Raw genomic sequence first — 12,938 nt, forward strand, 5'->3', positions numbered from 1 at the left:
GCAGAGTTCCTCCCTGGCTTCCTTGGAGCCTCTTCTGAGACCCTGAACTGTCTGGACGGTCAGTTGATTGTCACCCAGGGGTTGGGCACAGAGGCCTCTGGTAAGTGATCATCCACCGCCCCGCTCAAGAGCAGACAGTTTCCAGGCTGCTCGCTGGGGCTGCAGGAGGCCTGTGGGAGTGGATGTTCCTGAGACAGAGGACAAAGTCCTGTAATAAATTACGTATGCCCACAGTGCTCAGCCACTTCCTCTTGGGGCCCTTCTACCTCTTCTGTCTTTTCTCTCCCACACCTCCAGCCGCTCTGAAATTGTCTCCCTACCTGGATCTTTCAGGGTGCCCCGGGGTGGAGTCAATAGGACCGCTACACTCTGATCCTGACAAGGTAAGGGAACCCTGGGTTATATGGAAGGAGGGGTTCCAGGCAGGAAGTGGGCCTGGAGGTTCAGCTCTGGGAACAGGGTTGGGCAGGCCTGTGGAGTAGAGAGCTGAGGATGCCCCTTCATACCTGGGTGATCCAAAACTTCCTTCCAGCAGTTGATAGGGCGGTCGATTTGGGCAGTAGGCTTACTCTGAGAGACTGAGAACGGTGAAAGCGGGCTGTCAAGTCCTGGGCTACAGGAGGGCCGCACCACTCGGGGAAGTAGCTGCCGCCGCCTCCCCTTTAATCCTCTCACTGCGGGAAGGCATCCCGTGAAATCCAAGGGACTGAGGACAGCCCAGGTACCATGCTGAGGCCATGTTGTGCCATATGAGGAGGCTCACTGTATTCTCAAAACACTATGGTGATATTGTCTCCATTTTTATAGACAGGAGACTGAGGTCTGGGGCCAGGCACCTCAGCAAAAATCAAAGCTGATCTTGACTTCCACCTGGGATCATCCACTTGATCTATAGAGTCAGGTTACTACTGGTTTAGTCAACTCTGAGAGGCCTGGGCATTGGTTTGAGGCAAAACAGGCACTCGCTAGTATCAGAGCCTTCTCAAGATTTGAGTGTTGGTAAAAAGAGATGGGAAATGATACTTGACTGTGGGCACCTCAGCCTTGGGCTTGGTGTGTGCCATCCCCATCTATGGAGGAGGAAACTGGAGACAGAAGTCAGCAGAGGCCTGCTGGGGTTTGGTAGCTGGCAGTGTGTGGGCCCCCCTCTAAGTCTCCTAAGCTGGGTACATATATTTCCTATTACTAGGCCTCCACTCGTGGTCCATTTTATATCTGTGGATGTCAACTTTGTTCTAATTCATAAGACTGCTGAACTCTGTTCAGGATTGTAGAAAGAAAGAAAGAAAGAAAGAAAGAAAGAAAGAAAGAAAGAAAGAAAGAAAGAAAGAAAGAAAGAAAGAAAGAAAGCTACGAGGCTCATTAAGCACTTTATTGACCAAGCCCTCTCTGAACTCAGGATTGTAGAAAGAAAGAAAGAAAGAAAGAAAGAAAGAAAGAAAGAAAGAAAGAAAGAAAGAAAGAAAGAAAGAAAGAAAGAAAGCTACGAGGCTCATTAAGCACTTTATTGACCAAGCCCTCTCCCCAGTCCTTCCTCATGCTTGAGCCCCGATGAAAGCTTGTCCACTTGGTACTGCTTGCCCCTTATGGTTTCTAACTCAAACTGAGCAAAAGAACTTTGGGTCAATCGACAACAGGTATACTAATGCAAGCCAGTCTTCTCTGACACATTGGTTCCTTTTTTTAACCCCTCAAAACTACCTCTAGCTCCCAGAACAAAGCAGGCACTCAAGCAGGAACTGTGATAAAAGTTTTCTGGTAATATCCTGTTAATTTAATCTGAGTCTAGAAGGAATCCACTAAGATTTCCAGGTCTGTGGCCCAGAACAAAGAACTGGACTATTAGTAAAGAAAGGACTATTGTACCCACAGCTCTTGAACTAATAAATTCCACAACAACTCGTGGATAATGATAGAGATCGAGACCATTTATTAAGACAAAGACACCTGCCTAATGAAAGAGGAAGCATAACAGTGGCTGTATTAGCTCACATACATACCATTAACAGAATAGGATTAAAAATAAATAAGAAAGCAAGATGAAGAGAAGATCAAGGTAATAAAATGTAGTGCAGCTGGGAGAAAAGAATGGAAGTGGGTCAGAGAGCTGGGAAAGGTCTCAGGCACAAAGCCCTGGGCCACAAGTCTCCATCTTCCATAGGTCATTTATGCAGCCTCTAGAGATCTCAGGGCCTTTCTCGGCATCCTCTTCCCTCTTCCCTCTTCCCTTCTTCCTCCCTTCCTTGCCCCTCCCGTCCCATCCCCTTCCCTGTGCCCCTGCCAGGAACCCTGTCTGTTGGACTCACAGGCTGTGGCTCCCCACCAGTGCATGATCTTGGGTAAATCTTTTTATGCTGCCAAGCTTCATTTATCCCAAATATGAATGATTATAAAAACATTACACATATATATTACATATATATATATCACATATATATATAGAATTATCATGCAACTGAAAGGAATATTGTACCCTAATAAATTCTGTAACAACAACACCTGGGGTGTGGTCCAGTTGGTAGGCTGTTTGGTAGTATGAACTATACCCTGGGTTCAGTCTCCCACAGTGTGTAAAATGGATGTGGTGATGCAGGCCTGCAATCCCAGTCCTTGAGAGACAGGGAGAAGATCAGAAGTTCAATGTTATTGTTGGATCCAGAATGAGTCTGAGGACTACTATATGAGGCTCTGTCTCAAGCAGATATGTAAGCAGGTAGGTAGGTAGATAGATAGATAGATAGATAGATAGATAGATAGATAGATAGATAAGAAAACAGAAAGACAGGAAGGAAAGCAGGATGACAGGAAGAAAGGCAGAAAGATGGGAAAAAAAGCAGAAAGTCAGGAAGGAAAGAAGACAGGAAGGAAACAAGTTTGCGCTTGTATGAGAGAAGCATAATAGCTTTTGATTTCTTGGACTATGGCAGCCCTTTCTCTTTGGCTGACCATTGACAGTGACCTTCTCTGGGCTTCCTCTGGGGCCACTGGAGAGGCTGGGTTAGTCTGGAATTCATGACAGTTGGGCCTAAATCCTTTCTCATACTGGAGTGTCCTGGATTGTGTCTCTTCCTTCCCACATCAGCCTTCCCTTTTCTTGGGCAGTGACTCCCACGCCCTGGAGTCACTGGGGCCCGGTGGGGAGCAGGCAATCTCTGCTGACCCAGGAGAGTGTCTCTGGCTCAGTCATGTCTTACCCAGCAGCAGATGTCCTTCCTACCCAGAGAATACTCATACCCCTTTGGCAGGCAAAACTTTGATAATCTTGAGGCTGACATTTCACACAGGCCAGGGTCAATGCTGGATTTTCTTTGGGGCACTTAGTCTCCTCTTCTGTAATACAAGAGGTCTCCAAGAAGAGCCCAGGTTCTGTGGCTTACGTGAGAGAATCTGGACAAAGCTCCCTACAAACTCTGGCACAAGCCCCCAGCACATAACTCCCACAACTCCTCCTTCAGCATTTTGATTTCTTCCCAGCCCCATTTCTCTCCTACTGACCCCATGCTCAAGTTCAGTGACACCTGGGAGAGACACTAGTGTGAAAATTCTGTGGATGGCTTTGAGAGCCAAAAGTTCATTCAGACTCTGTCCCCGTGAGGATGGTCACCTCATTATGGCTTTTTTAGTTAGCTGGGATGCTGGCCTCATGTGTTCAATTCCATTTTTTTTTCAGTGTTCACAAAGGGGACTGGGCTAGGATTAAGGCCTCACATTCCCCAAAAGCAGAGACTTTCAAACATAACAGTTTTCTCTTCAAGACAATGCCTCATCTGCCTTTCTGGACAGGTCTATATGTCTATCTATCTATCTATCTATCTATCTATCTATCTATCTATCTATCTATCTCTCTATCATCTTCTTATCTATCTTATCCATCTATCACCTATCTATCTTTCTATCCACTTATCCATTCACTCACCTACCCCTCTATCTATTTATCTAATACTCCCCCACTAATGTATTTATTAATTCACTATCTTACCTCAATCTATCTATCTATCTATCTATCTATCTATCTATCTATCTATCCATCCATCCAGTCATTTAGAAGTCATGATGTGAGCTGCTTCTGTGAGTTCTGCACAGTGAGTTCTCAAGCCTCACACAGTTGTGGGAGAGCTATATACAATGCCAGATAAAAACAGGGCCAAGTGCTAAGTTAGAAAACAGAAACTACTGTATGTAATGTGACTAGCGTCTGTGTGTATATGTACATGAGTGTGTGTGTGTACATACATGAAATGTGTGCTCCAAACCCAGATCAACTATAGAGACACAAAAATAAGAGAGGGAATGTGCAATTTCAAGGCCTGCACGAAGTTCAGGGTATCTTGTGTGTAGGCATGGTGTATGAGACAGACTATAAGCTAAAAAAACTAGGCAGGTTATGATGCTAAAGAGTCTTTTAAAAAGCTGGGAGATTCAGATCTATGAGTCTATGTAGGCATTATTATTCAAACTACTACATTCCACTCCCTGCCCTGTAGAATTGTAGCCATATCATGATGCAAAACTGCATTTAGTCCAACTTCAAAAGTTCCCATAGTTTCCTTCACTGACTAAGCTTGGCTGTCCTGGAACTTGATTTGTAGGCCAGGCTGGCCTTGAACTCAGGAATCTGTCTGCCTCGGTCTCCAGAGTGCTGGAATTAAAGGCGTGTGCCATTATACCGTGGCTCTAATTTTTTCTTTAATTCCTTTTCACAAGTTGAAAGCTTAGCCAGGAAGGGTCTTGCTATGAGGTCATTACTTCCTGTATTCAATTTATGTCAGGATTTTCTTTAAATTTTTTCCTGGCGCTCTTTTTCTCCTCAAACTGTACATTTCATATTTTTCCTTGCTCAGCTTGCTCCTTTTCATTATAGATCTGTGTAAACATAGCCACTAATAACCAAGCAGCACAGTTAATACGAGGCTGTTTGAAAACCTTTGCCAAAGCTCTTAATCTATAACTCTTCAATTTAGGCACAGACATTTTTTTTTTTTATTAGAGAGAAAGCAGCCATATTTTTCTTCAAAATATCACAAGATCAATCTCTAGGCCACATCCCAATATTATTCTCATCAGAAACCTTTTGAGCCCTGACCCCATAGTTCAAATCACTCACAGAAACACTGTGTTTCATGTTCCTACCAGTATAGACCATTAAGCCCCACTTTAAGTGTTTAACTGCTTTTCAAGTCCAAAGTCCCAAAATGATCCGTAAACATAAACACAGCCTGGCCTATGACAGCAACACCCCACTCCTGGTACCAACTTCTGTCTTAGTTAAGGTTTTATTGCTGCAAAGAGACACTAAGACTACAGAAACTTTTATTTAAAAAAAAAATGGTGCTGGCTTACAGTTCAAACCATGCATTATCATCCTGGTGGGAAGTATGGTGGCAGGCAGGCAGACATGGTTCTAGAGAGGTAACTGAGAGTTCTACATCTGAATATGCAGGCAGTAGAAATAAAGAGACATACTGCGTCAGGTTTGAGCATCTGAAACCTCAAAACCCACCCCCAGTGACACACTTCCTCCAACAAAGCCACATCTGCTCCAACAAGGCCATACCTCCTAAAAGTGCCACTGTCTGGTGACCAAGCATTCAAATCTGTGAGTCTATGGGGGACATTCTTATTCAAACCACCACACAATATGATATAATAACTCTAAAGATAAATAAATACTTTTTGATACAATGAAAAAAATTGGAGTCATAATAAAAATATCTGTTTAGGTTTAGATGTATACGTGTGTGTTTGAGTGTGGTTTTGTGCATATGAGTCAGCACGGTGCCGGAGGAGGCTGGAAGAGGGAGTTGGAACCTCATGCAGTGGAGTTAAAGGTGGCTGTGAGCTGCCTGATATGGGTGCTAGGAACTGAATTTGGGTCGTCTGTAAGAACAACTCGAACTCTTAACTGCTGAGCCGTCTTTACAGCCCCAGTAAATGTTCTTGAGTGTCACAAAGCTAGGGTGATCAATTGTAGAGAGGTATAGTATGGAGGGTTTTGCATCCTTTTAAAATTTAGTTTTATTTTTTAATCACGTATGTATGTGTCCATGTGTGGGTATATGCACACGCAGCCCGTTATGGGTGCTGGGAACTGAACTTGGGTCTTGTGTGGGCTTAACTGCGGAGTTCTCTCTCCAGCTTCCAAATTTTGTATCTTTTAAAGTCCTCTTGGTTGGTGAGATGAAGGATGAAGCTTTAAAGAGCTCAAAGAAGCAAGTGTTCCTGGGAAGCTCCATACCCTAAGGGGAAGAATAGCGCCACAGTGGTGTGTCTTTATGTGTGTGTGTGCTATGCCCACGTAGGCCAGAGCTGGACATTGAGTGTTTTCCTCAGTCACTTTCTGCATTATTTAACTTAAAATTATTTTATTTTATTTTTCCATTGGTATAGTATGGTGTGTGTGTGTCTGTGTGTGTGTGTGTCTGTGTCTGTGTCTGTGTGTCTGTGTGTCTGTGTGTCTGTGTGCATATATCTCTGTGGTACACTCGTGGTGATCAGAAGACAGCTTCGGGAGTTGATGCTCCCCTTTATCCTCTTTGAGGCAGGGTCTCTCTTGTCTCTGCTGTGCTGCATACCCCCACTAGCTGGCCTGTAAGCTCCCAGGTGGTCCTCCTGTCTGACTGTAGGATTGCTGGGACTACAGATGCATGTTACCTAATCTGGATTTTTTTTTTATGTGCCTTCTCCAGATGAAAGTCACACTGTCAGATTTGTGAAGCAAGTGCTTTTACCCTGCTGAGGCATCTTGTCAGCCCTCTACGTTATTTTTTGAATAAAGGTCCTTAATAAGCCTGGAGCTCACAGATTTATCTACAAGTTGACCAACAAGTTTCAGAGTTCTGCCCATCTCAGCCTCTCCATCTGGGATTACAGGGGTCACCATTTTTCATTGTGGACACTAGGAATTTGTGTTTCTTAATCTTATTAAGGTTTTTTTTTTTTCGGGGGGGGTTCAGCTTCTGGTAATATTGATTTTTCTTTTTCGATTTCCTGGTTTGCTGTTGTTGTACCAATTTCTGATCTACTTTTTAAAAAAATCATTTCTTAGCACTTGGGAGGCAGGGACAGGTGGATGTCTGAGTTTAAAGCTAGCCAAAGTCTACAGAGTGATTTCTGGAACAGCCAAAGCTACACAGAGAAACCCTGACTCAAAAACACAAATAATGATAATGATAGTAATAATGATGCTGATGATAGTAATAATTCCTTTCCTCCTCTTACTTTAGGGTTATATTGTTCTTCCTTCCACAGCTTCCTGACATGGATGCTTAGGTTACAGGTCTCAGATCTTTCTTTTTTCATAATATACGCTCTTGGTGTTCTACATTTCCCATATGTTCTTTCTTCTCTAAACTTCACAGATTTTGGTCAGTTGTATTTAGCTGATATTATTCACTTTTTCCTTGGGACTTTTTGGCTCATGTGTCTAGAGGTATATTTATTAATCTCCAAATAAGTTAGAATTGTTCATTTATCTTTTTGTGATTGATTTCTAGCTGAGGAGCTAGGATTTCTAGCTTACATGGCTTTCTTCTTTAAACTTGATAAGGTGTGCATTATGGCCCGGAAGGGAATGTGATCTCTCTTAGCAAATATTCCGCATGAGATTGAAAAGAACGCATATTTAGCTGTTGTTGGACACAGTAGTGTACAAATATAACAGTTTGTACACTTGTAGGGTCCTATTTGACTGATGGTGGTGCTGAGTTTGTCTATTGTCCTTACTAACTTTCTGCATGCTGATGCTGTTCATTTCTGGTAGAGTCACATTGGAGTCTCTCACTGTAATGGTCAATTTGTCTACTTCTTAGAGTTTTGTCTTTTTTTTTTTTTTTTTTTGCCTTATGTATTTTGGCACTTCATTGTTAGGTGTATACCTGCTAAGCACTGTGTTTTCTTGGAGAACTTAATACCTCACCATCATGTAACATTTCTTTTCACTTCTCATCACTTTTTTTTTTTTTACTTGAAATATGTTCTCTATGAAATTGTATGGCCATTTCAGCTTTCCTTTGGTGAGTGTGAGTGAAGTAACTCCTACTTCATCTCCTTAATAAAACTTGTGTCTTTATAGTTAATGTAGGCTTTTTGTGAACAACATATAGCCGGCAGCCACTAAGTTTCAAAAGAAAAAGCGTATCGACTGTTTGGATGTGAGGGAAGACTAGAACGACTCATGTGTTTCCTTCAGCAGGTGTGAACACCATTTGCTGAGTTAAAGAATGCATGAATGGAATAATCTAGGGACTAAAGGAGATGAAGTATTATGGTCACACAGACTTTGGTGCACTCATGGCACATATGGAGAAGTTCAGAGAAATGAGGCTTCCTTGCGGTCTCGTGATGGGCATGGCCACTGGAAATGTTGCTTTTGGACCTAGCACTCTTAGCAGCCTGCCAGTAGCCCTAGGCCCTAGAGGAGGTTTCACAAGAGAATGCGCAACTGAAAGAAAACACAGGTCAGACAGAATTCTTTAGCCACATCAAGCACAGGACAAGACACTTGGGGACTTTGTTGGCTCTGCTTAAGCAATGGGATGAGGTCTGTCCACAAGCCAGTCTCATTGCTGAACTTGCCCTACCCAGTTACATCTTTAACCTCCAGTGTTTTTACCCTCCCACCACTGAGTCTGGTAGAAGTCCTACTGGAAAAATGAACTAACTGAGCAGTGAAATGTGGCCTAATAGCTGTGTGGTAACAGCATTGCTCTGGGCAGAGAGGCAGAGATGTTCAGAAGAAATCCCACCTGCAGGGTTAAAGCCAATCCTCTTTGACAAGTCTAGGAGACCCTAACGTCCCTATCCTGAATCAGGCACTTTGTAAGGTAGCATAAAATGACCTTGTATACCCCTCCTTTTGCCTCATTCCTTTAGGCACAATTTTAAAGTAAAAGACTATGGGAGTCAGCATCACAGCTGCTTGCTGGTCCAGGGGCCAGCAAGGACTGGGGACGAACCACCTCAAGCTAACTTGAACTAATTCCCACTGCATGGTGGAAACTTCAGTGAAAGGGGCTGTCCAATCTTAGCCTCCACCAACACCAGCCCTTTGTGGGTCTCGGGGTTTCCTAGCAACTCTCTCAGGCAGACAGTGTTCTGAATCCTTGATACAGGGTCTTTGTGAACAAGTCTCAGAAGTGGGACTCCTCACTCCCAGTCATTCTCTTTGTTAGAAGCAAATAGTTAGATCTACCCTCCAAGTAGAGAGGCCCAGTCTCCATTCCATGAAAGGATTTTATAAAAGGAGCTGTGTTTTTATTAGTCAGCTTTCCGTGGCTATAATGAAATACTCAACATAGCTACTTATGAAATACATACAAAGATAATTTTGGCTCATGGTTCTGGAGATTCAAGTTCAAGATTGGGAGGCTACATCAGTTTGGACTTCTGGTGAAGGCATCAAATCATGGCAGGGGTAAGCGTCAATGCAAGTTGTCATATTTCAACTCAGGAAGCAAGGAGAGACTAGATGGGTAAGATGGGGTCACATACTCCCACTCAAGAGCACACTGTCCTCCATGAGCTAAGGGCACTGCCCCATCTCTTAAAGGTCCATAGAACCTCTCGGTTCCACCAGTCTGAGGACCAAGCATTTCCATTGGTACCTATGAGGGCCATTGAAATCATACTGAAACCAGAGCAGTGTGACAAAGAATTGGTCAACTATTCTAAACTACCACAGTAGCTAATAAAGCTGGAGTCCTGATGTAGGAGGACAGAAAGATTGATGTGGCCCACTGAAGCCCCGTCACTTTGGGAGTTAGCTCAGCATGTAGAGGAAGATCGAAAAGCAGAGTAGTGAAGCCAGAATCTGAGGGTGATCTCTCTCTCTTCCTCTAATATTATATGTTTGGCTGTTCTGCCTGAATGTATGCGCCTGTATGTCTGGTGCCCGAGGAGGGCAGAAGAGGGCATTAGATCCCTTGGAACTGGTGTCATAGACAGTTGTAAGCTGCCATGTGGGTGCTGGGAATTGAACTCAGGTCCTCTGGAGGAACAGCCAATGTTCTTAATCTCTGTGTCATCTCTCAAGTCCTGCTCTCTTTTATTTGTTTGTTTGTTTGTCTATTGTATCTCACAGGGGACATATGGTGCCACATATGATGGTCTGAGAATAACTTTTAGGAGTCAGTTCCCTCATTCTACAATGTGAGTCTCCACGGACTGAACTCAAGTCATCAGACTTCGTGGCAAGGATCTTTACCCTTTAACTCACTAGTCCCTATGGCTTAAAAAAAAAATCAATAGGCCAAAATGTACAGAATAAATAGCAGGAAGGAGCTATGAAAGATAGTTTTTGTTTTGTTGAAAAGGACTGACCAAGGCAGGGCCATGCTCCTCTGTCTTATTTCCTTCCAACACCTCTCCGGGTTCTGTGAGATGGAAAGACCCAGACTCCCCTCAGAGAACTAAGACTTGTGAAATGTCTTCTCAGCATTTTGACACACATTTATATTCGCCTCCCCCCACCCCCAGAGAAGAGGCTGGAGGAACAAGAGGCAGGTTTTGGAATTTGGGAAAAGATTCTCCTTCTTTGCTTTGGCAAGCAAGGTAGCTCAGTTGGTAAAGAGCCTGTGATGTGAACCAGATTTTCCCCACCAAACTCCAAATCACAAAGAAAATCTGACACGCACTTGTAAGTGCTGGCAAAGCGGATCCCTGGCACTCCCTTACCAGCCAGTCTAACCTACTTGCCAAATTGTTCCAGCCCAATGAGAGACTCTGTCTCAAAAGAAACCCAAGATGGGCGGTGGCTGTGGGACAACATCTGAGATTGTCCTCTGGCCTCTAGTTGTGCAAAATGATTGCTGGGAAGAGGTGAACAAACATTTACTCACTCCAGACAGAGAGCCCACAACAAACCAAACTAATGATAGCACTGAAGCCCAACCTGGAGGACAAATGGGTTTCACTGGGGTTGCTTACAGGAGCAGAAATAACTCAGATAGCTGCACTGTCAAAGCCCATCCCAGCATGGGTGATAGAGCACAGAGACAGGAGACCTGGGGCTCACTGTGCAGCCTGCAGGCCGGGGGACAAGTTAGAGTGTCTTTTCCAGGCAGCTCAATCAATCTGAGCCTCTTTGTTTTTCTTTCTCTTCCTCTCTCTCTCTCTCTCTTTCCCTTCCTTCCTTTCCATTTATCTTTCTTTTTAATTTTATATTTTATTTATATTTATTTCATGTATATTAATGTTTGCTTGAATGTTTGTCTGTGCACCCTATGCATAGAGTGTTCAGGCCAGAAGAAGGGACTGAATTCCCTGGGGCTAAAAGCACAAATAGTTCTGAGCCACCATATGGATACTGGGAAATGAACCCAGGTCCTTTAGAAAAGAAACCCATGTTCTTATTGACCAAATCGTCTCTCCTAGTCCTATGATCTGGACCTCTTCCAGGCAGCTGGATTGGTCTCTGCCCTTTCTGGGCGGTTCAAGCCTGCTTTAAGCATCTCGGTTGGTCTGAAACTATCTCTTAGCAGTCCTTACTGCTTATATAATCTGGTGGGGTCTAGCAAATCTGATGAGTCTCAAGGACTTCATGAGGCTATTGAGTTGATGGCTTCCTGTTTTAGCAGTCTTCCCTACAAGACGGATGATGGAATGTTTCATCTCCCTTTAGACCAACCTACATCTCAATGAGCTTGCCTCCAAGATTATGCTTTATTTTGGAGGTAATGACTAAACAACCCTTCATCACACATTTGCACACATGTGCATATGTACCTACACATATATGAGCACACATGTGTCAAGCTTGGGAGAGTCTCAGCACTCCCAAGTTCTCTCTGTAGAATAATTGATGCCATCTGTTCTCAGAGACACCCACAACTGGGCATCCTCACCCAACCATATAAGCCTTTATTGTAACAACACTATTTCCAGATGTTTTCCATGTCCTTTCAGTAGATAGCTGTTGACTGTGTCCCTTCTGGTCTGGGCCTGTGCTAGAAGCGAGCAAAGGGAAAATGAATACCACAGATTCAGCAACTGACTCATGTTGTGAAAGAAAGAAAGAAAGAAAGAAAGAAAGAAAGAAAGAAAGAAAGAAAGAAAGAAAGAAAATAAACCCCAATTGTTCTATTTTACCAATAAAGACTCAGGAGCCAGATGCTGGGGTGAAAACCTGCTAGCTCAGAGAGGCAAAGAAAGTACCCAGCTGACCTTCCTTCTTAGCTCAGGTCTGGGTGGAAAAATCCCAAAAGGCTCACGAGTACAAATGGACAGCCCAGGAGGAAAAGGCCAAAAACCCAAAGCCGAAGGCTTGCTAGCTCAAAGCCCCAAAAGCCAGGGAGCTGAGGCGCTGAAGCCTAAGCTAAAGCCAGAACTTAAGCTAAAAGCTCCTTCTTTTTCTCCACACTGTCTCAAATACAACTTGGAGTCCCTCCTACTCTTTCATCCCTGGTTTCTCTCTCTACCTCTGGACCTAGGGTTAACATTATTAAATCCTGTGTACAGAAAGCTCTTGGATGTGTGTGTGTGCCAGGGCTGGGTGAACCACACCATAATCACCTGTTTACAATAAATAGTTCTAGGATTAAGATGTGTGATAGGCTCAACCACACCAAACAAGAAACAGGGTTTTACAGTTCACAATTGGGGGGTTCACGATGGGATCAAATATTTTTCAACAGACTCACACTGCTATCATATCAGAAAAGGAAAGAAAATGGCGCTCAGGTCGGAATAACAGGAAGGGCATCACCATGAGTGGGAAGACTGCGCACATGAGTTTTCTCTTCTGACTGTTCCTATCACACTTGAGAGCAGCCAGAAGCTGGGCAGGTTTGGAATGTGGTTGATTTGGGCTTAATTCCTAGTTACACTGTTCACTAATGAAAGTGACTTTTCCTTTTTTGAGATATAAGCAAAAATCAACCGGCCAGGTCTGTAACCCCAGCTGGAAAACTGCGGGCTCAAGACCGTTCTGAGCTATATAATGA

The 12,938-nt window shown here is 43.7% G+C and overlaps 1 protein-coding gene across 1 annotated transcript in view; it reads left to right on the forward strand.

Moving 5' to 3' along the window:
* The first annotated feature begins 254 nt into the window (after positions 1 to 254).
* The window catches only part of Myo7b (myosin VIIB), a 78,783-nt gene continuing 66,099 nt past the window's right edge, over positions 255 to 12,938 (forward strand). Inside the window, exon 1 of the mRNA XM_021643396.2 lies at positions 255 to 383. The gene's annotated coding sequence lies outside the window, so the exon portion shown is untranslated. The remainder of the gene's footprint in view (positions 384 to 12,938) is intronic.

Source organism: Meriones unguiculatus, chromosome 2, assembly GCF_030254825.1.
Source record: "Meriones unguiculatus strain TT.TT164.6M chromosome 2, Bangor_MerUng_6.1, whole genome shotgun sequence".
Classification (NCBI taxonomy): domain Eukaryota; kingdom Metazoa; phylum Chordata; class Mammalia; order Rodentia; family Muridae; genus Meriones; species Meriones unguiculatus.